This window comes from Macaca nemestrina, chromosome Y (genome assembly GCF_043159975.1).
Source record: "Macaca nemestrina isolate mMacNem1 chromosome Y, mMacNem.hap1, whole genome shotgun sequence".
Lineage (NCBI taxonomy): Eukaryota > Metazoa > Chordata > Mammalia > Primates > Cercopithecidae > Macaca > Macaca nemestrina.
Window position 1 is genome coordinate 11,106,655 of NC_092146.1, and position 13,406 is coordinate 11,120,060.

At 39.4% G+C, this 13,406-nt stretch overlaps 1 long non-coding RNA gene across 1 annotated transcript; it reads right to left on the minus strand.

Annotated features, from left to right (window-relative positions):
* Positions 1-7,240: 7,240 nt before the first annotated feature.
* On the minus strand, positions 7,241-13,380 carry LOC139360981 (uncharacterized). Its single transcript, XR_011618549.1, has 3 exons — positions 13,163-13,380; positions 10,827-10,941; positions 7,241-7,283 (listed from the first exon to the last, which is right to left on the minus strand). It is a non-coding gene; the product is annotated as an uncharacterized lncRNA (long non-coding RNA).
* Positions 13,381-13,406: the final 26 nt, after the last annotated feature.

The following is a 13,406-nucleotide window of genomic DNA, read 5'->3' on the forward strand; positions in this document are numbered from 1 at the left end:
AGAAATGTTTCTTGCATTGTACACACTTGTTTAAAATCATAGTGATATCATAGGCACTCACTTAAAATAGGTCATTGATTGAATTACAACTATAACCTTAATGCAAATAGTACAGTAGAAAGTTTTTTTATAACAGAAGACATGTACACATTGGTTGGTCTTCCAGTTGTACTGTTTCTTTTGTATACATGTGTGTATGTCTATGTAATTTTAGATAATTATAGATAATAGATTTTGGATAAGTAGTAAGAAAGTAACCAGATTTTCTTTGTAATAAAAAGGAAAATGGTTAACTTTAATTGAAATTTTAGTTGAAGTATAAAGAATTTAACCTGCTAAGGGAAAAGATGTATTGTGTTTTGCAGACTGAAAGAGTTTTTTCCTGAGTAACCCAGTGTTGGTATTTACTGCAGAAATAGATTCATTTTGGTAGACCTCTGTAGCCAGCTACCTGCAGAGAAGGAAATCCTACTAGAGAGAATTCTAAATAGAGTACTTAAATATTATTTCGTTTGGGTGAAGCATTCACATATGATATTCTTTTATGTTCAGCATAATTATAAACATTTAGTTTTGATACACTTTCCAAAAGACTAAAGTAATTATAAACATTAACAAGAGAATTGTATATTCCTCATTTAAACCTTTTAGCCTATTCAAATCTAAGAAGTCCACTGTGAAATACATGAAAATGAGATATGAAATAAATAAGAAAATAAAATACAGCAGAATGTACCAGAGCTTTTTATGTGTTGGATGTACATCTATCAGTTAGGTTTTAGTGGCAGACAGAGTGAAGTCTACATAATTTTATTCATAGTAGATACCTATGCATCATATATTCACAGATAAATATTTCTGCAAAATAGACAGCTAGGAAAACACAACACGGCACATACGCTGAATTACGTTTAAGCAAGTGTGAATTACATAGTTAAAATGATCTCTTCAAGGGGCTTCTTATGACTCTCTCACTGCTTAGCCTAAGGATTAATTAAAGTTCCTAGGCTGTTTCAATCTGAGAAACACTATATAAGTGCTATGCATTATCATGGTAAAACGAGAATGAGGCACAAGTGATTTGCAACCTCATAGGCTCTTTGAAATGTGTGTCTAGCCGGAATCGCAGTTTTTTCTAACAAAGTTTTATGGATTGGAAAGTGCTTATCAGATTTGAAGATGAAATTTGCTCACTAAAATTGTGCTAATCTGCCAAAGCAATCTTTGTTCTCTATATATGTAGAGTCATGTTTCTCAAAATAGAAGAATACTTGAGATATGATTTCGGTTTTTTTCTTTTTTTTTTTTTTTTGAGACGGAGTCTCGCTCTGTCGCCCAGGCTGGAGTGCAGTGGCCAGATCTCAGCTCACTGCAAGCTCTGCCTCCCGGGTTTACACCATTCTCCTGCCTCAGCCTCCCGAGTAGCTGGGACTATAGGCACCCGCCACCTCGCCCGGCTAGTTTTTTGTATTTTTTAGTAGAGACAGGGTTTCACCATGTTAGCCAGGATGGTCTCGATCTCCTGACCTCGTGATCCACCCGTGTCGGCCTCCCAAAGTGCTGGGATTACAGGCTTGAGCCACCGCGCCCGGCCAAGATATGATTTCAAAGGTAATATAATAAGGTATAATTTTGACATCAATTATCACTTGTCTATTATTGTTTCATTGATGCAACTGTTGCTCTCTTAATTAATGCACCTGAAGTCTAGTTAATTTGAATAAGGTAGGCATCCCATTTTTATACTTGTAAAGACAGTCAGGAGACTTTTCACTGTTTCCATGAAGCTTATGTAGATTTTATTAGCATATTTAAATTATGTATCACTGCAATAATGTCAATTCTATAATGTAATATATTTTTCCTTTAATAATGTTTTTTATATTTATTTCCATTTTTATTACAGATTCAGAGAGTGCATATGCAGGCTTATTATAAAGATATATTGCATGATGCTGACATTTAGTCTTCTATTCATCCCTTCACCTAGACAGGGAACCTTGTCCCCAACAGGAAGATTTTCAGCCCCTGCCCCTCTCCCTTTGTCCCCTCTTTGGAGTCCCCATAGTCTAATGTTCCTATCTTTATTTCCGTGTGACCCAAGTTTTAGCTCTTATTCATAAGTGAGAGTATTCAATATTTTATTTTCTGTTTCCTCATTAGTTTGCTTAGGTTAATGACCTCCAGCTGCATCCATGCTTCTGCAAAGGACATGATTTTGATCTTTTTATGGCTGTGTACTATTCCAGGATTCATATGTACCACATTTTCTTTATCCCATCCACTGTGGATGGGCTCCTAGGTTGACTGCATGTCTTCACTATGGTGATGAATATGAGAATTCGTGTGTCTTTTTGGTAGCTTTAATGTTTTATTTTCCTTTGAGCATATACCAAGTAATAGGATTGCTGGGTGGAATGGAAGTTCTATTGTTAGTTCTTTTAGAAATCCCCAAAATGCTTTCCACAGTGACTGAACTTTCTCATCACCAGTGTATAAGAGTTCCTTTTGCCCTGCCACCTTGCCCACATTCTTCTTATTATTATTATTTTGGCTTTTTAATAATAATAGTCATTCTGACTGGGTATGAGATAATATTTTGTTGTGATTTTGATTTTGATTTCTCTGATGATCAGTGATGTTGAGCACTTTTCTTATGTTTCTTGGCCACTAGTGTGTCTTAAGAAGATATTTTGAATAAACATAAAATTATTTCCTCTACTGATGTGTGAAATTCTACCTATGTCCTTCCCTCTTCTCCTACTACATGATTATGGATAATGAGTCAAAAAATGTGATGTGCTGGTAATATATTTTATTTCATACTTGTAAAATGTTTTTCTTTGAAAAATACCACATGTTCTAATTTTTTTTTTTTTTTAATTCCTTGGAAGTGGCAATAGGGACAGGGAAATTTTAAAGCAATTACTTCACAAGGTGATTCTAACATAAACAGTATATTGTTCACTATAAAGTTAGTTTGTTTTTGAGTAAAATTTAAAAAAAATAAACAAATACAAAATAATATAACAAATACCAATTTAACCCCACTTAAAACTACCAGCTATTAATACATTCCCTGTTCTGTTTACATTACTTCTGGTTGTAATTGGAATATATGCCCTCAAGTTCGTTCCCTTTCTTCCATTTTCAGAGGAATCATTATCATGAATTTGATATTATCTTCATGCTTTTTAAATTTATCACAATATTTATTTCTAAATAATGCTGGTGTTTTATAACTTTTTAATGTTTATGTGAATAAGCTGTGTATTATTTTGCATATTTTTTTTTCTGTTAACATTCCTGTTGAGAGCTGCCATTATTGATGGCATAGTTCTCAGTCTACTGAATTCTCATATTCCATGATGTGTTTATTGAAATGCTACAATGAAAAACCTTCCCTATGCCTCCAGGTACACATGTGTGAGAGTTTCTAATGAATATATAAGAAGAATGGCTGGACTGCCATGTGTGTACACTTTAACATTCTCATTAGCTCCCTGGACTACCACTTTATTACTATTGTTGATTCAGGCTAATCGGCTTAGTATATATCTTAGATTTTTCTTAGATTTTTCATTTTTAATGAAGTATTATTATGAGCTACATTGATTAGAACCAGCATGTATGTGTTAAATATTCATTCTGTTTAATAATTAGAGATATTGTCAGGCCTCTATCAGTATGTGTGAAAAATAAAATGGTAACAGAATTATGACTTTAGAAGGAGGATAAATCTGAAAATCAACTTTATTTTCCTGACACAGTTCACACAAAATACAGATACTGCTACTTTTTCAAGGGCAGCGTGCAGCAGAGTGAGTGATAATAAATAAATACGCACTGAGTCAATAGTGGCTGGGGATGAGTAGTTTCTTCCAATCTTGCCTTTTAATGAGAGAAGTATTTGACATATTTTTTTCTCTTTCCATGTGGTCCACTTACATGACACTCCCAGGTCCTCATATGGTAGGGCTGGGAAAAATGAAGGAAATAATAGGCTAGACATATGTAAAGTATGTGCTGGAAATAGAAGCTTAGCACACAGAGAGTAGATGATTCATCTGGCCACAGTGGTATTGTCATCTCTTATATACCTACAACTACCTATTTATGGGCTATTTGCTAATGACTATTTTTTTAAAAATCTGTTTCAGCACAAATGACATAGAAATGAAAGTAGATATTTAATTAAAAACTACTCAATTTCCCTTTCAATCAAATTATGGGTGGAAAAGTGCCAATAAACACATGGTGTAATCATAAAGCCTTGGAGTCCATGTTAGGGCCACAGGCTAAAAGTGATATCCTGAAATCCAGAATACAGAGGGCTGAGGGGAAAAAGCAGCTGCTATTTCAAAAGGTAAGAGTTAGTTACATTAGGAAATCTATGCCTGAAGATGACATTTTCACTGGTTTAATATGTGAATATGGAAAAAATTAGCATATGATTCTGAGATGCCTGGCTTTTTATTTACATTATATTACTATCTTATAAAATCAATTGTGTACATTTTTAATTCTAATTTTTCTGTGCTTAAGAAACATGCATCAGTAATTGTTAGTATGTTATCTCCATTAGCTACAGAAGATTCCAAAAGAATTGAATATGCCATTTAGATGTTTCAAACAGAAAATTAAATATAAAATGGTTTTAATTTTTAATCAATCATTGGAAACAAAATAAAGCTGTTGAAATTTTATTGTGCCAGAAATAAAACATTGAACAATGTGTGATAAATGATTTTTAATGTTCAGGTAAAAAGCTCAACATTGGTGACAAATTTTGTTCATGACAAGAAGAAGCAATTTTGGAAAAGCTTGCAAGTAACTGTATTTAAAAATCAATGTAAAATTAAAAGAAATGCATTTTCCAGAAAATAACTATGAATAATTATTGTTAAGAAACAGATTAATTAATATAAATTGTTCCAGAATCGTTATTCTGCCTACTATTTCTCATATTTAAACAATAAATGTAAATAAGTTATTTTTCTGTTTTGCTTCAAGATATGTAATTGTAGTTTTAAATTTAGGAAGGGATTTCATTTTCAAAAATAGTTTGAAGATAACTATTTTGTAGATCTATCAATGTAGTAAAAACAATTTGCCTGTAAGGAAATAATATATTAAATAATAAATGATTTTGTATAACAAAAGATTTTAGGATCTTTTGTCCTAAAAAAATGTTTCCATTGGAAAAATAAACGTTTTAGTCACTCGAATTTTACTAAATATCATTAGATATTCCTGTGGATTGATGGGAAAAAATGTCCATTCCTTACATTCTTGACTACCCTCAGTAATTATTATTTTAATAGTTGACAAGCTAATGAACAAAAGTTGGAACGTAACGTGGTTTTGATTTATATCCCCAGATTACTAATAAGCTCAAGCATCTAGCCATTTTTTGTTGGTCATTTGACTTTCTTCTTTTCTAAAAAGGATCTATTTACCTGCACTGCTTTCTTCTACTGGGCTAGATTGTATATATTTTTTTCTAGTATATTTGTATGAGTTATTTTGATTATTTTGGATACTGGTATTTTTAATTATATTTTTCTTAGTGATGTTCTGGAGTTTTATAAACACCCAAGATAATTTTTAAAATTTATGATCTGAAGATTTTCAAAAAGCTAACTCAGAATTCATTTGTGGCCATAATGCTAACTTCAAATGAAAAAACAATTGTGCCACTTTAGCAAAACATACTTTAAAAATACTAATTAGAAAGCACTGAAGTGCTCAATTCTACCTTTTTAATAAAATGTACATTTAAATAGTCATTTCAACAAAATCCTTTACCCTTACAGTAAGAACTAATAATCAAATGTTGATGACCTAGCTCCTGCATGGTTTTCTAAATATTTCACAATTGTCATTTTGATAATAATCACTTAGCATACTTGTTAGAATTACTCCAGGTCTCATTTCAAATGATTGAACCAGGGTTTTGAAGGAAAATAGCTAGAAATATCTGTGTATATATTTTATTTTATGACCCATGTAATTATTTGAGGATGTTTGTGAAACTCTGGTCTGACACAAAAGAGAAAGTTAAACAACAACAACAACAAATAAAACCAAAAACAGAACAACAACAACAACAACCCCCCACCCCAAGAAAAAAAATAAGCTACACGTAAATAATATTAAGCCAGGAATCAGGAATAAATACCTTATCTTTTTCTAACTCCAGCCTTCTCAAGTCATATGGCCCTATCATCTTTTTCATTCTTGGTAAATGCTACTCCAACTGTCTAGCACTTCACAGTAGTAATTAACCTGCTAGTTTGCAATTTAGCAAAATATATGAAACCTATTTTTGAACATTTTCTTTGGATACTATTTCTAGCTATAGACCATGTGTCAGTTGATGCTATGTATGGCTATAAAATAGCAGTATTTGACAAAAATATTTGACCACTGGGCAAAATTTCCTTCTGTAAATGATCCACTGCTACCAAGATTACATTGACAATTTGGAGACTGTTCTGACATTTTGAATTTCATATATTCATGGAAGATTGGAAAGTGTCTTCAGATGTCATTGTCTGTAATGATAAGAGTTAATTTTTCTGTGTTAAAGCAGGTGTGCAGGTATTGGATGAACAAGTATGCCACTGAAGCATAACTGTGGTTACAGTTGTAAAAGTTTTAGTGAAATTGCACATAACGACATCTCCACAGATAATTTAGATTTTGGCTCAGCTAGGAGGTGTTGAAGAAAACGACATTCTTTATTGCTAATGATTCATCAGCTAGTTCTTTTTTTTTTTTTTTTTTTTTTTTTTTTTTTTTTTTTTTGTAAGACAGAGTCTCGCTGTGTCACCCAGGCTAGAGTGCGACGGCATGGTCTTGGTTCACTGCAAGCTCTGCCTCCCGGGTTCATGCCATTCTCCTGCCTCAGCCTCCAGAGCATCAGACGGTTCTTAAAGCTAGATAGCACAATATTGTGGAAAGAGGTAGTTTTGTAATCTGGAATAGACTTTAAAATAAGTTAATGATTTTGAGAGCCAAATTTCAGATGTATGAAGTGGGGTCTAAGATATCTAGTACCTATATCTGTAGTTATAAAGATCACATAATAACAATTGATTCTATTTGCCTTGTACTTTTCTATAAAACAAAGACATCATTTAATTGTGTTATTTAATATAACTTCGTGTGGGTATTTTTAAGGAACATTTATCTCGTGATAAATAAAATAGTAATACTGGTAGAGAATGGTACTTACTCCAACATTGACATTGCAGAGCTCCAGCTGTTCTGTAGAGAAACTGACATGAATTGAAAAAAAAAGAGTGGATGATTGAAGGTACTTAGGGGCCAGTCTTTATTTACTAAGACTATACAATTCTCGGAGAGGACACATAACCTGTGAAGAGTTGGAAGTACATGATGAAGAGTCATTGAAAAAAGCCTGCCTCAAGGATCATCCTGTACATTTCTAGCTTGAAATACAGGATACTTGGTGCTGTGAATTTCTGAAATAGTGGAATATTGTAGGAAGAAACATGTTTGGGGGATGAAATGCAGGTCTGGGTTTGGTATGTGGAGATATAAGGCATGCAGTTGGATATGCCAAATCTGAAGATCAGAAAAAAGATCTGGCCTGAAGTTGGGAATTTCTTAATAGTCAGCATAGAAAGAGTATTTTAAGCTTGAGAAAACCCAAGAGAATCCATGACTGAGATGTGAACAACTTCAACACCTGTAGATTTAATAAAGATGTCAACAAAATACACACCAAGTTCATATTAAAATTAATAGGAAAAGACAAACTACTTAGAGCTATTCAGGCAACTAGCATTTAGCTAGCTATTAGGAAGCAAATTTGGGAAAAAATAAAATGTATAAAGAATATTTGATCAGGTTTCCAAATATACAAAATAAAAACCACTTATGTGTTAGAAGATAATACAAAAAATTATATTACATTAATGGTACTATTTAACGCTAATAAACAAAAATGAAAGTTATTCTGAATTAAATCAATAGACAGTATATTTTCTATCATTTTCTTTCTTTCCTTCTCTATTTGTTTGTTGTTTTAACTTACTAATCAATGAGTCCTCTTAATCCCATTACTTTTTATTTAACATTGCATTTGTTTTTCATATGTGCAATATTACACTGCCCAATACAGAAGAAATGCAGAATTTGGGCTGTTATATCAGAAACATCTTTGCTTTTCAGATTTGGGCTTCTGGAGTGTGGTTAATTTAACTATTATCATCAGGCCTTGATTTTCCTGATTTCTGTAATCACTTCACCAAAATAACGTCTGAAACTGATGACTACAATAAAATTAAAATTATGTTGACTTTTAAGATAATTATGTTTATGTAAATTTCAAGCTTCTTTTTTTGGGTAGGGTGGTGGAGACAAAGTTTTGCTCTTGTGATGCAGGCTGGAATGCAGTGGTCAGATCTTGGCTCACTGTGACCTCCGCCTCCTGGGTTCAACCAATTCTCCTGCCTCAGCCTCCCAAGTAGCTAGGATTACAGGCACCTGCCAACATGCCCAGCTAATTTTTGAATATTTAGTAGAGATGGGGTTTCACCATGTTGACCAGGCTGGTCTTTAATTTCTGAGATCTGCTAATCCACCAGCCTTGGCCTCCCAAAGTGTGGGGATTACAGGCATGAGCCACCTGGCCAGGCCTTCAAATTATATTTTCATACCCACTCACTTCCACAATTTTTTGGAACTATCTGCATGTTCTCCTTGGGGGTGGGGTAGGGGGGAATGGTATCAGAGTTATTGAAGAATTTGTGAAAGAGAGAAAGACAATACTATACAAAGGTTTAACCTATTCACAATACTGTATTTAGTGAATAAAAACATTACTTTTTAAATTACATTGAGTAAATAAAATATATTATTTTCATATCTCTAAAATATGTGTACATGAAAAAATAGAACAAGGTTCAAATACATAAACAAATAAATGAGGCCAGGCATGGTGACTCATGTCTGTAAGCCCAGCATTTTGGTAGGCAAAAGCGGGTGGATCACTTGAGGTCAGGAGTTGGAGACCAGCCTGGCAAATATGGTGAAACCTAGTCTCAATGAAAAATACAAAAATTAGCTCGACATGGTGGCATGCACCTGTAATTCCAGCTCCTCGTAAGGCTGAGGTGGGGAATTGCTTGAAGCTCGGAGGCAGATGTTGAGGTGAGCCAAGACCCTGCCACTCAGTCCAGCCTGGGTGACAGAGCAAGACTCCTTTTCAAAACACACACACACCCCCCCCCCAAAAAACAAATGAAAATAAAAATTTTGTGCTAAAAAAAGTACTCATAGTCAAACTCCATATCTAACAGAAAAAGAAGTACTTTAAAACAAAGATTCCACAAGAGGAAAATAAGAAAACAAATTTATCACCTTGCATATAACAAATAATAAACTGAAGAGACTCACAGAGAAAAAAAATTTAAATTTACAAGTACTCTAAAAGAAGCTGAAAGTCACTCAAAACTTTCCTGGATTCTATGTCTCTACACTACAAACATGATCACAAAAATGGCCAGGAGTAGATCAAAATGTATCTTAAAACTCAATAAACACTTCAAGTCTCACATAAGAACTGTAATGGAAAATGGACATGTCTGTAGTATTTCCATACAAATCTGAACAAATAGTATTTCTTTGTACTAATTGTTTCACTATTCTAAGAAAATAACTTCCATATTAATATTAGGGGATGTAACAAAGCAGGTCTACATCATGATAAGTAACACGGGGTGTCCACACCACTACTCAAGTAGTGAGTGCATACTGAAAGTCCCAGCCATTTTGCAATCTCTTCACATTTCTTCCCCTGTTAGCCCAGTGTCTCACAGGGCCCAGTGGTCCTCCAGATTCCCTGTGTAGTGGCCTTTCTTGTCTGGGGGAGCAGGGTAGTGTGAGTGATGATGGCACAAGGCAGAAAGCATGTCAGGGAAACCTGGGGTCATTGTAACAGAACATGATGGGCCTGGGACAGCCCATCAGGGACAATGTAGAGATGGGCCTTGGGAGGACATCTGCATGGAGGGTGAGAGGGCCCTAGTTGAGCCCAAACTGAGCACCAAGTGGCAGCTGGCCTCAGACCTCAACTAGTGAAGGATGATGAGATATCTATGCCTTGAGCCTTGCTTCTCATCCACTGACCTTAGACACTTATTCCTCTTAGGTGGCTTAAGGTGCCCCAATCCTAAAAAGTGGGTGTTACAGTTCCCTGATGGCCATTTCCCCACCAGCCCTTAGATGACCTGGGATTGCTCATTGCAGTCACCTTCCTAAGGCTTGGGTTCTCCATGTGGGGCACAACTCCAAGAATCAAAGGCCTCTCAGTTACCAGACCTAGACTGCTTACCTGGCCTCCTATTTACTCTCTAATGGCCTCTCTATTCACTCTCTAATGGCCTCCTTCCCTTGGGAAGTACTGCAGGTGATTGAGCCACAGGCTCTGGCTGATGATGTGGGGGACTTCAGAAGTGGGTACAGGTTAGGTCAGGTCATGGCTCAAAGTCAATTCCCCAGAGGCCAAAGAACAACCAGCAGGAGCCTTTCCCATGATGTACCACCTCAGTGCCCACCTCTGCAATCCTGCCAGAACCTAGGCTAGTCATGGTCAGCCAACCAGCTGAGCAAGCTAAGGTAGCAGCTTTACTGCCTGCACCTGGAGGCTTGACCTTCATGATCCCATAACCACTGGACTGCAGTGGAATGAGACATTCTGTATCCTGGAGACAGAGAAGTCAGTCAGGAAGGTTCAAGCCAGGCTGACCCTCCCACACACCAGTTCCCCTACCATGCTGGGAGGCACTCCTTACCAAGGATCCAACACAATACTCCTGAATGGTCATGTCTTGTGGAAGTAAAGGTTGTGATGAAAGGAAAACTTCATCCTGCTGCCAGTACCTGGGATGGCTGAGTTCCTCCACCTACCTGGCCAAGAAGGAGAAACAGGACATACTCAAAGGACCATTTCATGTAGCTGGGGTGAGGTGACCTGCTAGCTGGGGTGAAGCATGCGTTTCTCCTTCCCAACTCTCCCACTGAGACACCCCCAGGTCCCAGGGGTACCTCAACTTGACCCAGACACTGGACCCCTCCCACAGACCCAGGCTTCTTAGCCTGACCTGCATATCCATCACGTAGCTCAGCAGGACTTCATATCATTTGTGATCCTGGCCAACATCTGGGTGTGCCACACAATCTGCCTCTGGCCAAAGAGCTGCCAGATGATTGAGTGGGCATGCAAGGAAACACCCTGCAACTTTGCAAGAGCATGCAGAGTGTGGGCAGGGTATCCCCCAGGCCTTTAGCCTGGCACCCTCCCTTCCAGGTCCTCTGTCTCTATCTTGCATGGGGGGCACACTCATGGCTGTGGTGGTCTTGGCGGTGGGTGGAGGCAGGCCCAGACAACCTGCTGTGACTAGGGGCTGTCTCAGAAGTGGGAAGGTGGTTGGGGGTGGGGTGTTGTGCTGTGAGGCGGCTACTTGCTCAGTGTTCCTGAGCTACAGGAGGCCCTCATGTGCTGGATGCTGGACAGGCTCTGCTGCTGTCCAGGTGTGCGGTCTCTCCTTCTCCTGGTCTCCTTTAGGGGTGGGCATCTCCACCAGAGGGAATCACTGCCGGTAGAAGTAGCTGCAGGGCTGTGCCTGGCTCTCCCCATGGGGGTTGAGTGGTTTCAATGGAGGTTATATATGCTCAGGGCCTAAACATCTTTGGGTGTAGCGCTGACAAAGGGAAGAAATCGTGTCTGGGGAGATGGTGCCTGTTGCTGAGGACAGCAGCCCCCTGCACCATGAACCCAAGTCTTGAGCACCTTGTGTTTCTGGGGTAAGCCTGCTGGACACAGGCATGGGAAGCAGGGAAGTTCCATGGCTGGCATGGACATGCAGACTCCCCTTCCTCATGGGAGTTTCCCAGCGAAAGGTGTTCTTCAACTTTCTGCTGTTATGAAGGGTCCTTTGCGCTGCTATTCTCCCTTGTGAGTGTTGTGCTTGGCTTCCTGTCCCTAGCACATGCCCTCAGGGCACCTGCAATTAAGCTGCCCTCCTATCTGCATGAGGCTGTTCTTGGTTCCCCTCATTGTCCCCCATGCCCTGAATCCTGGCTGATCCCCAGCGCCTACCACTTTGTTTCCTCCAACCCTGCTCCAGGGAGCTTGGCGCCCACCCTCTGCTGCCTGCCATCCCGAATTGGCAACTGCAAGGATATGGCTCTGGCCCAGAAGCCAGGGATGCCCTGCGGCCTGGGACATTCACATAGCCCAGCTCCAAGTGAAAGACGTCAAGAGTCAGTTGCTGGCCTGGGTGTACTGGGGCAGGGCCAGGCTGTGCCTGCAGGTCCTCCTACTGCCACTCCACATTGGCATCCTCCTTGGCCACCACCTCCATCTCTGCCACGATGTCATTCCCCACTAGCATGCCTCTTCCGTTTCTCCCTGCTCTGTGCACAGGCTGCCCTCTTCTGCACAGCCTCCAGCCTTAACATGATGCCCTCCTTGAGGCTCCCACAGAGTAAAGTCTGTGCATGCCACCCCACGACCTCAGCACCCCTCGCCTCTGGGGACAGCTCTCAGGCCCGCAGGCCTCGCCCTACTGAGAACCACGTCCCACACCTACGTGGATACAGGGTTCCTGGGGAGCCCCCCAGGGCCCATAGCCTGTCACACTCGCTATGGGGCCCAGATACCCAGCAGGATTAGCTGCGCACAGTAGCCCTGGAGTCGGAGGTCGAGGCCATGATTTCCACCGCTCCGCTAGCAGGCACCACGGCCACCGCTGTGCTTGCGAGAGCCTCTGCACCAGCAAGGCAGTGCACATGGATCACTGGATTGGCGACCATGGTGGTTGTCCTCCCGTGTGCCCACGGCACAGGACGAGAGGCCCTTTGTAATGCTACCATGAGTACAGCATGCTCAGGGAGGAAGCATGGAACTCGGAGTCTGTATTTGCCTAGACCTGAGAGAATCCTTGCAGGATTTCAGCTTCTGGTGCAGACGAATTCCACCTGAGCAACGTACCAGTAGACTTTAGTCCCACGCACCCACCCTGTCCCACTCCCCGCCAATCCACTGTCACCACCCTTGCCCCAGCAGGTAGCGCTGGTCCCTCCCTCTCCCCTTTGGATCTGCAGTATTCAGTCCCATCAGCCTAACCTGCCTAATGAAGTGAGATGTTTTGTTCCCTGTGGGTTAATGTCTTGCCACACTCAAGATGTCAGTTAGGGTGTAGGTCTTCCACGCCCACAATTCCAAAGGGCTCACAGTCTACGCGTGACTGAATTCACTACTACCTGGCATTAAGGCAGACATAGCTTATCAGAGGAGCAACCGCGAGAGGATGCAGCTACAGGCCAACCAGGAGCAGCGCGCCTCCTGAGGCGCCTACAGCCTTCGCAAT